The following is an 11,456-nucleotide window of genomic DNA, read 5'->3' on the forward strand; positions in this document are numbered from 1 at the left end:
CCATTATCATGCTGATGGGACATTCTGAACACTTGCATCTGCCCACAGTCAGTATGACACTGAGAGGATCCCCAAAAAGAGACCACTGAGAGGATGGAAACCCAGGATCACCTTGTAAGTACTCCCAATGCCACGATATGGCATCCCCTCATTAACATGGCACTCGGACAGTGCAGTAAACACTGGCAGGGGAGGCGATGATGCAAAATCCAAGAAGATGTGATGTAAAAATATCACCAATTTCACAGAAGACAGAATCTTGCAGAAGGCATAATTTCATTGAAGCAGCTGTCATACTGGAAGGCAGGGCACTGAGGCAACTGGCATGAAACACACAAGCAGACATGAGAAAGCAATGAGAAACAGAGGTCAAGGACAAAGAAACACAAAAGGGAGCAGGCACCAGGAAAGTGGAAGGGAAGGCAGACTTCACCAGGACTGGATTGAATTGTGTCAAATGTGCTTTGAACTGAAGGGAGCATTGAGATGCACTCAGCAGCTGTCAACATGCCTCGGAAATCTAATGGTGTACCGTGCATGGTACATGTTCACCATGGCAACCAACAACCCCTGTACAATACTGTGTGCCAGGTGTCTGTGGAGAACGACAACCCACAAATGGCCAGCAATACTGTTATATGTGTGGATTTGGCTTGAGACAGCACCCCTAGAAGGGGAAGAAGGACCAAGGTTGGACGGCCTGTGTGGGTGGACATGACTATTGAAAAATCATTGTATCAGATGCCATGTGGCAAGCAGGACACATGTGAAAAGTGCAAGGAAACACCCATCACTACAGCCATTGCTATGTGTCACAGCACACAAACAGCCAGGCCTGTCACCCTCACGACAACTCATCAACAAAGGCCCTACAGTGACAGCCCCCACTCACTACTATGAACCTGCAACCAGTGCCACCCTGATTGAGTTGAGAAAACAGCATGCATAGACACACCAGCCTACCATCACCATGTGTCACATGCACCCATGAAGCTGGACCTGTTCACCTCAATACAAGTAAAAGAAAAGCAACCAAACACAGTGCCAGACTCCCTGACACAATCCACAACACAAGTGATACCCTGAGCTCCCTTCACTTACCTGCAAAGGGTACCCACTTGGCTTGCATCCACTGCATCCCTCCCGGAAATACATTTTCAAATCGCAAAGACATGCATTGCAACAACATGAAGACACTGGGCATCCATGACAACTCATGTAAGGAACAAGAAAATAGGCATGGACCACCCAGTGTCGAAGGATGACAGAGTACAAGAGGGAGACAGGTCACAGAGTGACTATTGCCTAGCAGTGAAGTGGAGTACACAAGAGAGAGAGAGGGACAGGTGAAAACCACTGCAAGGAGGAGACTGGCTGGAGCAGCGATGAGGATGGATAAAGCTGACATCACAGTGGGTGAGGGCAGAGAGAAGTTATTCAAGAGAGGAAGACAGAGACATGAACACCTTTGCAAGCAGAAGCCCAGTCAGAGAGCCTTGAAGGAACAGACATGGAAAAATACCACATGTAGTGGGCCATGAATGACAAAAGTGGGTGACGGAGAAGGGCAGACTGGCAAAGAATGAGCACATGTGAAAGGTCAGAACTGGGGTTTTCGACCCAGCCCTTTAAAATGAGGTAACAATACTTTGAGATGGATGGGGATGCAGAAGTTACTCAAACATCAATAATCAGACTAACCCAGGAAGTTGGCAAATCAAAGCTGTTTTATGTTCAATTGTCTAAAACAGGGAGGTACAACGAACATTGAGAATTCTTTCGATCTTCTCGCTCAGCAAATTTCATAAAAAAGCATCTTATATAGCAAAAACATGTCATTGCTGACGTGATCCTACGTGGCAAACTACAAAAACATATTGGAGAAAGTGATTGGATTAGGGAAACATCTAGATATACATTCCATACTTGTATAAGAGAATGATGGGGTCTTTAACGTCATGTGGAGCAACTGAGCCCTCCCCTAGTACAGGTCACTACGAACATCATCAAATATGCGACGTCCCACTGGTTACAAAACTATAGGGCTCTTCACTACATGGACCTCTATAATTAGTTGGCACCCTTACATTCGTCAGTAAATTTTTCACATATGCCAGGTGCTGGTGGGATGGTCTTGACCATAGCTTCCCACCAATTAGTATACTATCCATCATCACACTGCTGTCTGCCAGTCAATTAGCTCTTTGAAGATTGGCCTTGAGTTTGTTCTTCATGCCTGAGAATAAAAGGGAGTATAGCATACTCTGTCTCCTTGTTTTCACCAATCCACGTGACTGAGACCATGTTTTAGAGCTCTGGTCCATTTAAAATACTCTTATTTAATGAACCTCTTAAATCTTCAGTGTTCTCGTACCCGTCTTCTGAATAGAAGTTTTGTTCTTTCACACGTTTGTAACTACTGTCTGATCATTCCAGCCCAGAGTGGCCTTGGCTTCTTGGAGACTGGTCCAGCCTCACCCTTCTCTGATTCACCTCTGTAATTCAATTGCTTTTCAACTGCGACATACTGGAAAAGTCTTCCTTTTTCTGGTCCAGCTCTGCTAAAATGTGTAGTGCAGTCGTCCATAGTTCACTCAGTCCTATATATATATATATATATATATATATATTGGTGCATGTCACAATGTATTTACTCCATAGCTAGCCTTAAGAATACTTTGTCTACTTGCGTTTCTTTGCATCTGTACACGTGTAAAATTACTTGATATCTTCATCGTCTCTTTAGCATATCTTCATCTCGATCCCGAAATGTTGCTTATCTTCAATACTTTCTTAACACCTATAGAGTGTTTATGTTCTCTTGCCTCTTCATCTCTTCTGGGTGCGTCAGTCCTACTTCATCTGACGTCACCACTCTTCCTTTTTGCTCACTTTTCCCATTTCTTCCGGAATTTCATTCAAATGGCCATCATATTGTCGTGAATGCAAGTATGATTTTCTCAATGGGAACCTTGCTTCCAGGATCCTTCTTGGTATCTTTACTGGCACTGCACGTGTCTCACATTCTGGTTCTGAGCATATAGGCAGCATGGGATCTATGCTTCTGGTGGGGTACTTGGCTCCTTCTCTACACTCCCTCCTCTCTGCAATCATCGACCACTCTCCCATCATCCTTCACATCTTTTTCTGAAGAAATGCTTATTCGGGACCCATATATTTATCACTCCTTTCAGGCATCCAGCTGATTTTACATGCTCATCTTTGTTCCATGTCATAAGCATGCACTGACCAGTTGGACTGCAGTAGATCAATTTCCCCACATACCTCTTATGGTTCTTTGGGTACAGTAATTTCGTTCCCTCATGATCTTCATCCCTGTAGCTTTCTTTGCAGTTTTCTTGCATTGTGAGTTAGCCAATCTGATTACACAAAATCCAAGCAATAACATCACTATCAGGGCTCCAAGGAATTTAAACATATCTGCCATCCATTGTGGAACCCACGAAAAGAGTGATCCAAACCAGCTTTCATCAGCAATGTCTTCCACTTTGTTTATCTTGTGGACGTGTAGCTTCATCAGGATCTCTATGGGCTCTGTCAAGGTGCCATTCTCTTCATCATGAGAAGGTATGAATGTGCAACTTGATTCTCCAATTTTAGCACAAATACCTCCATCCATAACTGTGATCATATCCAGGTCATATCTATTCTGAAGAGTCACTAGTCGTATGGCTCTCAGCTCTTCCCTGATAGCATTGAATCCCTTTATGGTAGTGTTGATTGTCTGCAACCACTCATAGGGGATGGAATCAAAAGCTTATATCGACTTGGCTCAGAAATAGTTATCTCTCTTCATTTGATTTATCAGCTCCACAGATCTCTTCTTCCTCAGATGAGCATCTGCTTTTGAGAATTGGCCAATGTTCAAATCACTCTTAGGAATCACCAATGCTGGAACATGAACATTCACTATATAACATCGTCCTCCCCAATCTTTGGGCAGCTTCATGTAAGCTTTAAATCCAGAAGCCCAATAGTGATCCAGTATCACTGCTGTTCCAATGCTCATTCCTAATACGTCAAAGATTCGACCACAGTTCTGATTCTCTCCAACTTTTCTTGTGCCATTGTTTCTAAAACACAGTTTTTCATTTTCCAAAGGCACTATCTGCAAAGGTCCTCCTTTATCTTCAACCCATATCAGTAGTATAGCAAGTTTTGGCCGTAAAGGTTTGCATTCATTCTGTACTATGTCAATAGTTGGCTGGTAGAAACCAATAACTACCCACGCTCTGCAGATGACCACTCCTTCTTCCCATCCATCTGGTGAAAGCTCTGATCCTCAAATATGCATCTGTCCTAAGTTCTTCCATCTTTGAATTTCTTATTCATATTTTCCTGGACTCTCAAGTCTTCTGTTTACTTCCCATCTGATTCCAGCTCCTTTTACTCCAGGCTTTTTGTATCTTATCACGTGATTCTTGGTATGCGCTCTTAGTCTTGTCTTTGTGTCTTGGACATAGTTGTCTTCCTCTGGATCCAGTCATTCAGTTGCCCATTTCAGGTGGGTTGTTTGACCCATGAACTGACCTCTTATTTGCCAGAGTGTAATGTGCGATAGGCAATGTGCAGTCTGGACATCTATTTCAATAGCTATGAAAATCTTAGACTTCCCCATACTATAAGGCAGGAGAGCACATACATAGCATTCCTCCTTCGAGGTTCTTCTTCCAACTTCTTTCATGTGCTGATACACATGTTGTTTCCCAAATGTGCTGTACTATCCAGATAATCATTCAAGTCATGATCATCTTCCTTGGCACTTCTCTTAGGTCTCCCTTTTGTCTCATGAGTTCTCTTGATCATTTCCTGAAGTATATAATCATAAGTCCTTCTTACTGGGGGAATCATAGGAACATTTGTCAGTGAACTAGGTGTCTTTACATGTGCTACTTGTGTAGGAGAAAGCTCCAGAAGCCTTACCCTATTAACATAATATGAAGGTAACAGGGAATCCCATATACCTTCCATACGTGACCTTCCTCCAAAAGGACGCCTAGATTTATCTATCACAGGACTAGGTGCTTTCAAATGTACCTCTGGAGAGGGGACAATTACATAAGGTCTTGGTTGTCTAGTAGTTGCCACATCTGTACCCTCCAGCTGCATAGGATGATACACAGGGACCCTTGCTTTATTTGGGTCCACATAATTGACAGTACGTACTGTAAGTGAGGGAAGAATCACAATAAACAAGATGCAGGTATAAATGATATACCAATAGGCCCACTTGACGCAGCAGTAGCTCCTTGCTCATCATGCTGGCTTCTCATTGTTAGCCACGTTATTATTGCTATCAATGTTGCCCATTCTCTATCTCTTTTAAGGAAGGAAAAATCAAACTTTATTCAGGCAAGATCATAACATTTTCTGGCAGCATCTGGATCTGCTCCACAAGTTCTTCAAGCAACTGACCGATTCCAGGACGATAAACAGTATTCCTGATGTACACAAAGGAGTTGTCCTTTCGCGAAACGAAATGTGGATGTGTCTCCAGTAAGTAATAGAAAAACAAGGACAATAAGTTCTGAATGTCTTCACTCGACAGCCTCATGAAGAATGCTTGTGGCATTGCTTCAGAAAATAAACCGACTTGCTCTTTAATGTCACATAGCAATTGATTAAGCACCACTAGATTTCTTGGATCTCTCAGGAAAGTACAAACATCAGTTTGTCTTCCAACAAGATGAGGACGTTCTTCAATCAGTTAAAAAAAGACCATTCCAACTAGTCTACTAGCATTGTCCTCAGATAGGGGCCTTTGTGTTTTCCAAACTATACTCAGGAATCTGGGGAACCTGTTCTATTATGGCTGCAAGCAATCTCCTGACGATTGGACCATTTTTCGGATCCTGCACAAAGAATGAATAAAAAAACAGTGAGGATAATCCAGTGAACGTGGCCATCAGGCATTACAATGGGCGCCTCCAAAAAGAAACTCAGTGAGAAAGGAATTGGTGAACTGTTCCGTCTTGCAGTTGTCGAAAAGGAATTCCAAATCTGGCATCTTTTCCTTCTCGATCAAGACTTAAATGTGTCTCAGTCCAATGCTAGCAAACTCCTGTGGTTCAACAACAAAGAGCTTTTTCTTTCACTCCTTATTTAGTAGCTTATAAAGAGTGTCTCGAAAGAACCACAGTCCAATGTACTCTTTATCTGTCTATTGGACAGTCTCTGCGTCCTTCTTCCTAGTCATTGATCTAGTCTGCATATGCTAAACTTCTTCCCCGGACTCTGCGGTGTAGACCTTTACGTCACCGAGGAATATCCACGCTCGTCTTCCCAAAAGTTTTACTGCCGAAGGTGTAAAATCTTCCACAATGAAAGGGCCATGATAGCGAGGTTCATGCCACTTGCGAACAAAGTTTCCGATTAACACCTGGTCACTGGAAAAAAATCTAGGCAGTAGTAATTCGGTTTGTCTGGTTGCTGTACGGTCTTCATCTGTGTTCTGAGCCCGACACCCCGCCTGCTTGAGTTGTTCTGAAATTATAGAGATACTTGTTGTCATACATGTTAAGTAGGCATGTAGCTCAAAATCCCACTGTAATATGCTAGAGGTTTGTACCCCAACGTAGTCCTCTGCGTGAGTACTGCTGTCATAGCTGTGCCATTTGTGTGCGAGAAGAAAAAGAATTCCTCAGCATAATTGGTAATCTTTAAGACTGGAGCTGTGCAAATTACTTTTTTCAACTCATCAAACCCTTCCAGTTTTTCTTGATTTGCCTGTTCCTTTTTCAGAGCCTGTAAAAAGGGCCTTGTATATGAACTATAATCGAATAACCATTCTCTAACATAATTGCATAATCCCAAAAATCTTTGCATGTGCTTTATCGTGTGAGGCTTTGCTGTTTTCAAAATGGCCTCAGCCCTTTCAGGTGTAACTTTCTTTCCTTCATGCAAGATTAACTGACCTATGTATAACACTTCTTCTTGGCAATACTGCAATTTCTCCTTGTCTACTTTATACCATTTCTCTGCTAGAATAATCATTAGCTGAACTGAATCAGGCCTGCACTCTTCTTCTGAGGTGCTGCAGACTAAAATGGCATCCACGTATTGCAACACAACACTTTGCAAATTAAGATTGCTTAAGTCCATCTGCAGGACGCTAGTGAAAATCGATGGGGACTCACAGTACCCCTGGGGTAACCTTGTGGTTTTTAACGTAGTCTGTCTGAACGTAAATGACGTCAGATCTTGAGAATCTTTATGCAAGGGAATGGAGAATAATGCATTTTTCATGTCAATCACAGTGAAATATCGTGCTTCAACAGGGATACTACATAAGTTTGTTGCTGCTTTAGGAACTAGAGGAACACAGCCTCTGCAGTCTGGTTAATTGGGCGCGTGTCCTGAATTAAACACCACACCCCCCCTTAGAGTTCTTAATCGGATACACTGCAGTATTGCATGGTGACTCTGACGTCACTAAGATGTGTTGATCCAGCATGGCGGATATCATCTTAAAAATACCCTCATCTGCCTCTAAAGACATGGGATATTGTCATACTCGAGGGCAATGTCTTTATCAAAAAATTCAGGACGCTATCATACTAGCATAATTTTCTGGGGAACCTCACATTTTATTGCTGTCACACAAAAAGCGATACTCAGTTCAAACACTACTTCATCATCTGACGGGTGGTCCCTAAACATGTATTAATTTATTTATTATTACATTTGCATTGCGCACCTAACCCACAGGCAACTGGGCGCATTATCTTAAGAATATGGTTACAGGTAGTACATGAAAGATAACTTGCTAGTGAACCTACGAATTTGGTTACAAGTAATGCAGATCTTAGATAATGCATGCTTGAGATTATGGTTACATGTATGGCCAGCTTAAGATGATAGTTACAAGTTTTGCAGTCTTAAGGTATTGTTACGTAATAAACAGGCTTACGAATTCAGTTACAGGTTATGCTGATCACATATAATGCATACATAAGAATATGGTTACATTGGCTATGGGGTCATGGTCTGGAGTAGAGTCAGCCAAGTTATTTGGAGTGGTGTAGGTGCAACAAGGTGTCCTGTGTAAAGAGCCAAGTTTTTAGCTTTTTGTGGACAGATAATAAGGGAGGGTCTAGCCTTATAGCTAGTGGCAAGGTGTTTCAATAGTTGGCTGCCATGACGGGAAAGATTGTTCCCCCTGATTTTTGCCTTTTGAATCTAGGCTTGGTTAATTGGCCAAGATAAGCAGTGCATGTATGTCTGGTAGTTTGATTTTTTGTTAGACAAGAGAGGTAGAGAGGGCAGAGTTAAATAGACATTTCTGAGCTAGTGTTAGTACTTTGAATGTAATTCTGTCCTTCACTTGTAACCAGTGAATATTTCTTCTGGCCGTAGAGATATGGTCTGATTCGGAAATATTAAGGGCTGCTTTTATGGCATTGTTCCGCACAATTTGGAGTTTTGAGATGTTTTTTCTTTAAGTGCCAGCAAAGATAGCATTACAGTAATCTATCCTAAATAGAATTAAAGCTCTGGCAAGAGTGATGCGGTTCTCCATTGTAAGATATGGCCTACAGCCAGTAATGAGTTTAGCTGTGTACGATGATGCCGCTGTGATAGCGTTAACTTGACTTGAGAAGGTAAGTGAGGAGTCGAGATAGACTCCTAAGGTTTTTACCTCTTTGGCTGTTGTTATGATGTTTCCATTAATGTTAAAAGATTGGTATAGTGGGGATCGAAATTTGAGTTTGGCTGCCCATGATGAGGATCTCAGTCTTGTCATCATTCAAGCAGAGCTCATTCTGGGCCATCCAGGCTTGGATCGTGAGATAGATGGCATTTAGTACATTTGTGTTGACTATGTAGTCCCTGTGAAAGGGATTAGTATTTGGGTGTTGTGAGCATATTTTGTATATGTGACACCCAAATTGTCCAGTTTGTCAAATAGAGGTTTAGTGAATGTGTTGTACATGGTAGGTGACACGCATGAGCCCTGAGGCACTCCACAGTTGACCGCGTGGGTTTAGCGGCTGAAGCCGCAGAGAAAACTCTCATCGTGCGGTTTTACAAGAAGGATTTGATCCATGCTATGGCATCATTGGAGAAGTGGGCATCACTGGCTAGGTGGTGGCATAGGATGTTATGATTAACAAGGTCAAATGCAACCGAAAAGTCCAGGAGGAGGAGGATGGCTGCATCACCTCTATCCCTGATCTGGTCCATTTGAGCTTTAAGGTCTACTAAGGCCGTTTCCTTGCCATGGTCCGGGCAGAAACCAGATTGCCGCAGGCCCAGCAGGTGATGTGATTCTAAGTATTTTTGGATCTGTACCTAGGCTACCCTTTGCAGAATTTGTTATAAAAATTGTACCATTGTGATATGTCGGTAGTTTGTAGGAACATTTGGGTCTAGTGTGTTTTTTATTAATAGCGGCATCACCCAAGCTTCTCTGAGGTTGTCCGACAATTTGTTGTCAGTGAATGAGTTATTTATAAGTGAGATGATGAAGAATGCCAAGTCATGTGCGCAATCTTTGATTAGTGTCGCAGGACATTCGTCACTTTGGCAGCATGAGGGTTTGAGGCCTTTCAATATTTTGAAAGTCTCTTCTGTCGTGATATTAGAGTATTTGAATTTAGGGAAAGTTTTAGGCAGAGTAGGTTCAGCAGTGGACTGTAGAGTTGAGTTAAGTTTGAACTTTTTGTTATTGATTTTAAGCTGGAGTGTTGTGATTTTATCCAGAAGGGCCTTTTGGATATTTTCACACCAAGCTTGATTTTTGATGCACAAGTCAGGGTTTTGAGATGAAGCTTCCAGTTCTGTTAGGACTGAGAAGAGCTCTTTGGAACTTGAATTAGCATTTTTTATGTGCCTATTGTATGCTTTGCTTTTAGCCTGATGAGTGGCTTTTTGTAGTCAGAAGCTAAGGAGGTAAATTGCTGCTTGTTGGTATCTGATGGGTTTTTCCTCCAGTTATTTTCTGCACCTCTTTTTTTACTACAAAGGTCTTTAAGTTCAGGGCTAAACCATTGGTTTAGGTGCGCTTTAGGTTTTGCTTTGCAATTACCCAGAGGGGACACTGCATCTAGTGCTTATTCCATCACTTTTTTATAGGTAGAAACCATGGAGGCCGGGTCTGACAGCTCTGTAGTATGTGTAGTGAGCTGTGCAATGTGCAGGAGAATATTTTCTGGTGTAACGTTGCGCATGTTTCGCGCTTGGGTAGCCTGTGCTATTAGTTTAGACAAGTTGTTGGATGTATTGGTATTAATTTGAAATAGTAAGATATTGAGGTCTGACCATGTCCAGGGATCATTATTGGAGATCTGTTTAGTGCAGTTAATGTCTACGAGCCAATCGAGCGTTCAACCCTTGGTGTGGTTAGGGCCAGAGGATTGTAAAGTGAAGCCATGTGATTCGATGGTATTGGCTAGAGTAGAAGCTTGAGCATCAGCGTGGTTGTGAAGACCTACGTTAAAGTCTCTAAGGACGATGACTTTGGCTGTGGGTTTTGTATCTGTGTTTATCAGGGTGGCGATGTCGCCATCGAATGAGGAGATGGGGCCTGGTTGTCTGTATATGAGCTGTAAATTAAATGAGGACATGGCTGAGATGATGATTTTGGTGGACAGAATTTCACCCGAAGGGAAGGTGACGTTGGGAATTTCTCTAATGTTTAGGTTGGATTTGGAGATGAGGGCGATGCCTCCTCCCTTAATAATAGTCCTGTCTTTTCTAATGATGGCGTAGCCGTGTGGCAATGCTAGGGCTAATGCTGGGCCTGCTGCCGGGCGCAACCAGGTTTCAGACTTGGTAGTAATGGTAATGGTCACATTTGTGTTATTGGCTAGGTATGGTGCTGGCTTGTAAATTTGGTTCAGAAGGCAGTTTTTTGTCCTAGCTCTAAGTCTGTTATTTCTTTGGTTGCGAGTGCGGACAAAGGTAGCTGAATTGTTATTTGTTAGGTCCGTGTAGCCGCTTGTCGTAAACAGTAGAGATGGCTGGGAGGCCTTGAGGGTGGGTATTACTAAGGCCATGGCTAAGTAGGCGTCAATGAGCGCTGGGAGTACTAACTTTGGCCAGCAATTTGGCATGTCGTAATTTGGTTTGGTCTTGCAGGGACGAATGGTGGTAGGCTAAATGCAACCCTAAAGTTGTTCACAGTAGATGACTGGCAGAAGTACTAGATGTGGAGGCTAAGTGTGACAATTGGACAGGGTATAGTTATAGCACTCCCTGCAATGGATGGCTAGCAGTAGTAAGCTGAATGCTATAATGTCACTTATCACGTACAATGGCTGCTAGTGGTGGTCAAGATACAGTAACAAGGCTAAACACACTAATATTAGGCTAAGTGTAGTGGTTAGGCTAGATACAGTAACAGCATGTGAAGGGATCGCTCCTGATAGTAGATTTAGGCTAGGTACAGCAATTGAGCTAAGTACAGTAATAACATGTGCTAGCAACACTCCTTA

Source organism: Ambystoma mexicanum, chromosome 8 (assembly GCF_040938575.1).
Source record: "Ambystoma mexicanum isolate Mex_15411 chromosome 8, UKY_AmexF1_1, whole genome shotgun sequence".
NCBI lineage: Eukaryota > Metazoa > Chordata > Amphibia > Caudata > Ambystomatidae > Ambystoma > Ambystoma mexicanum.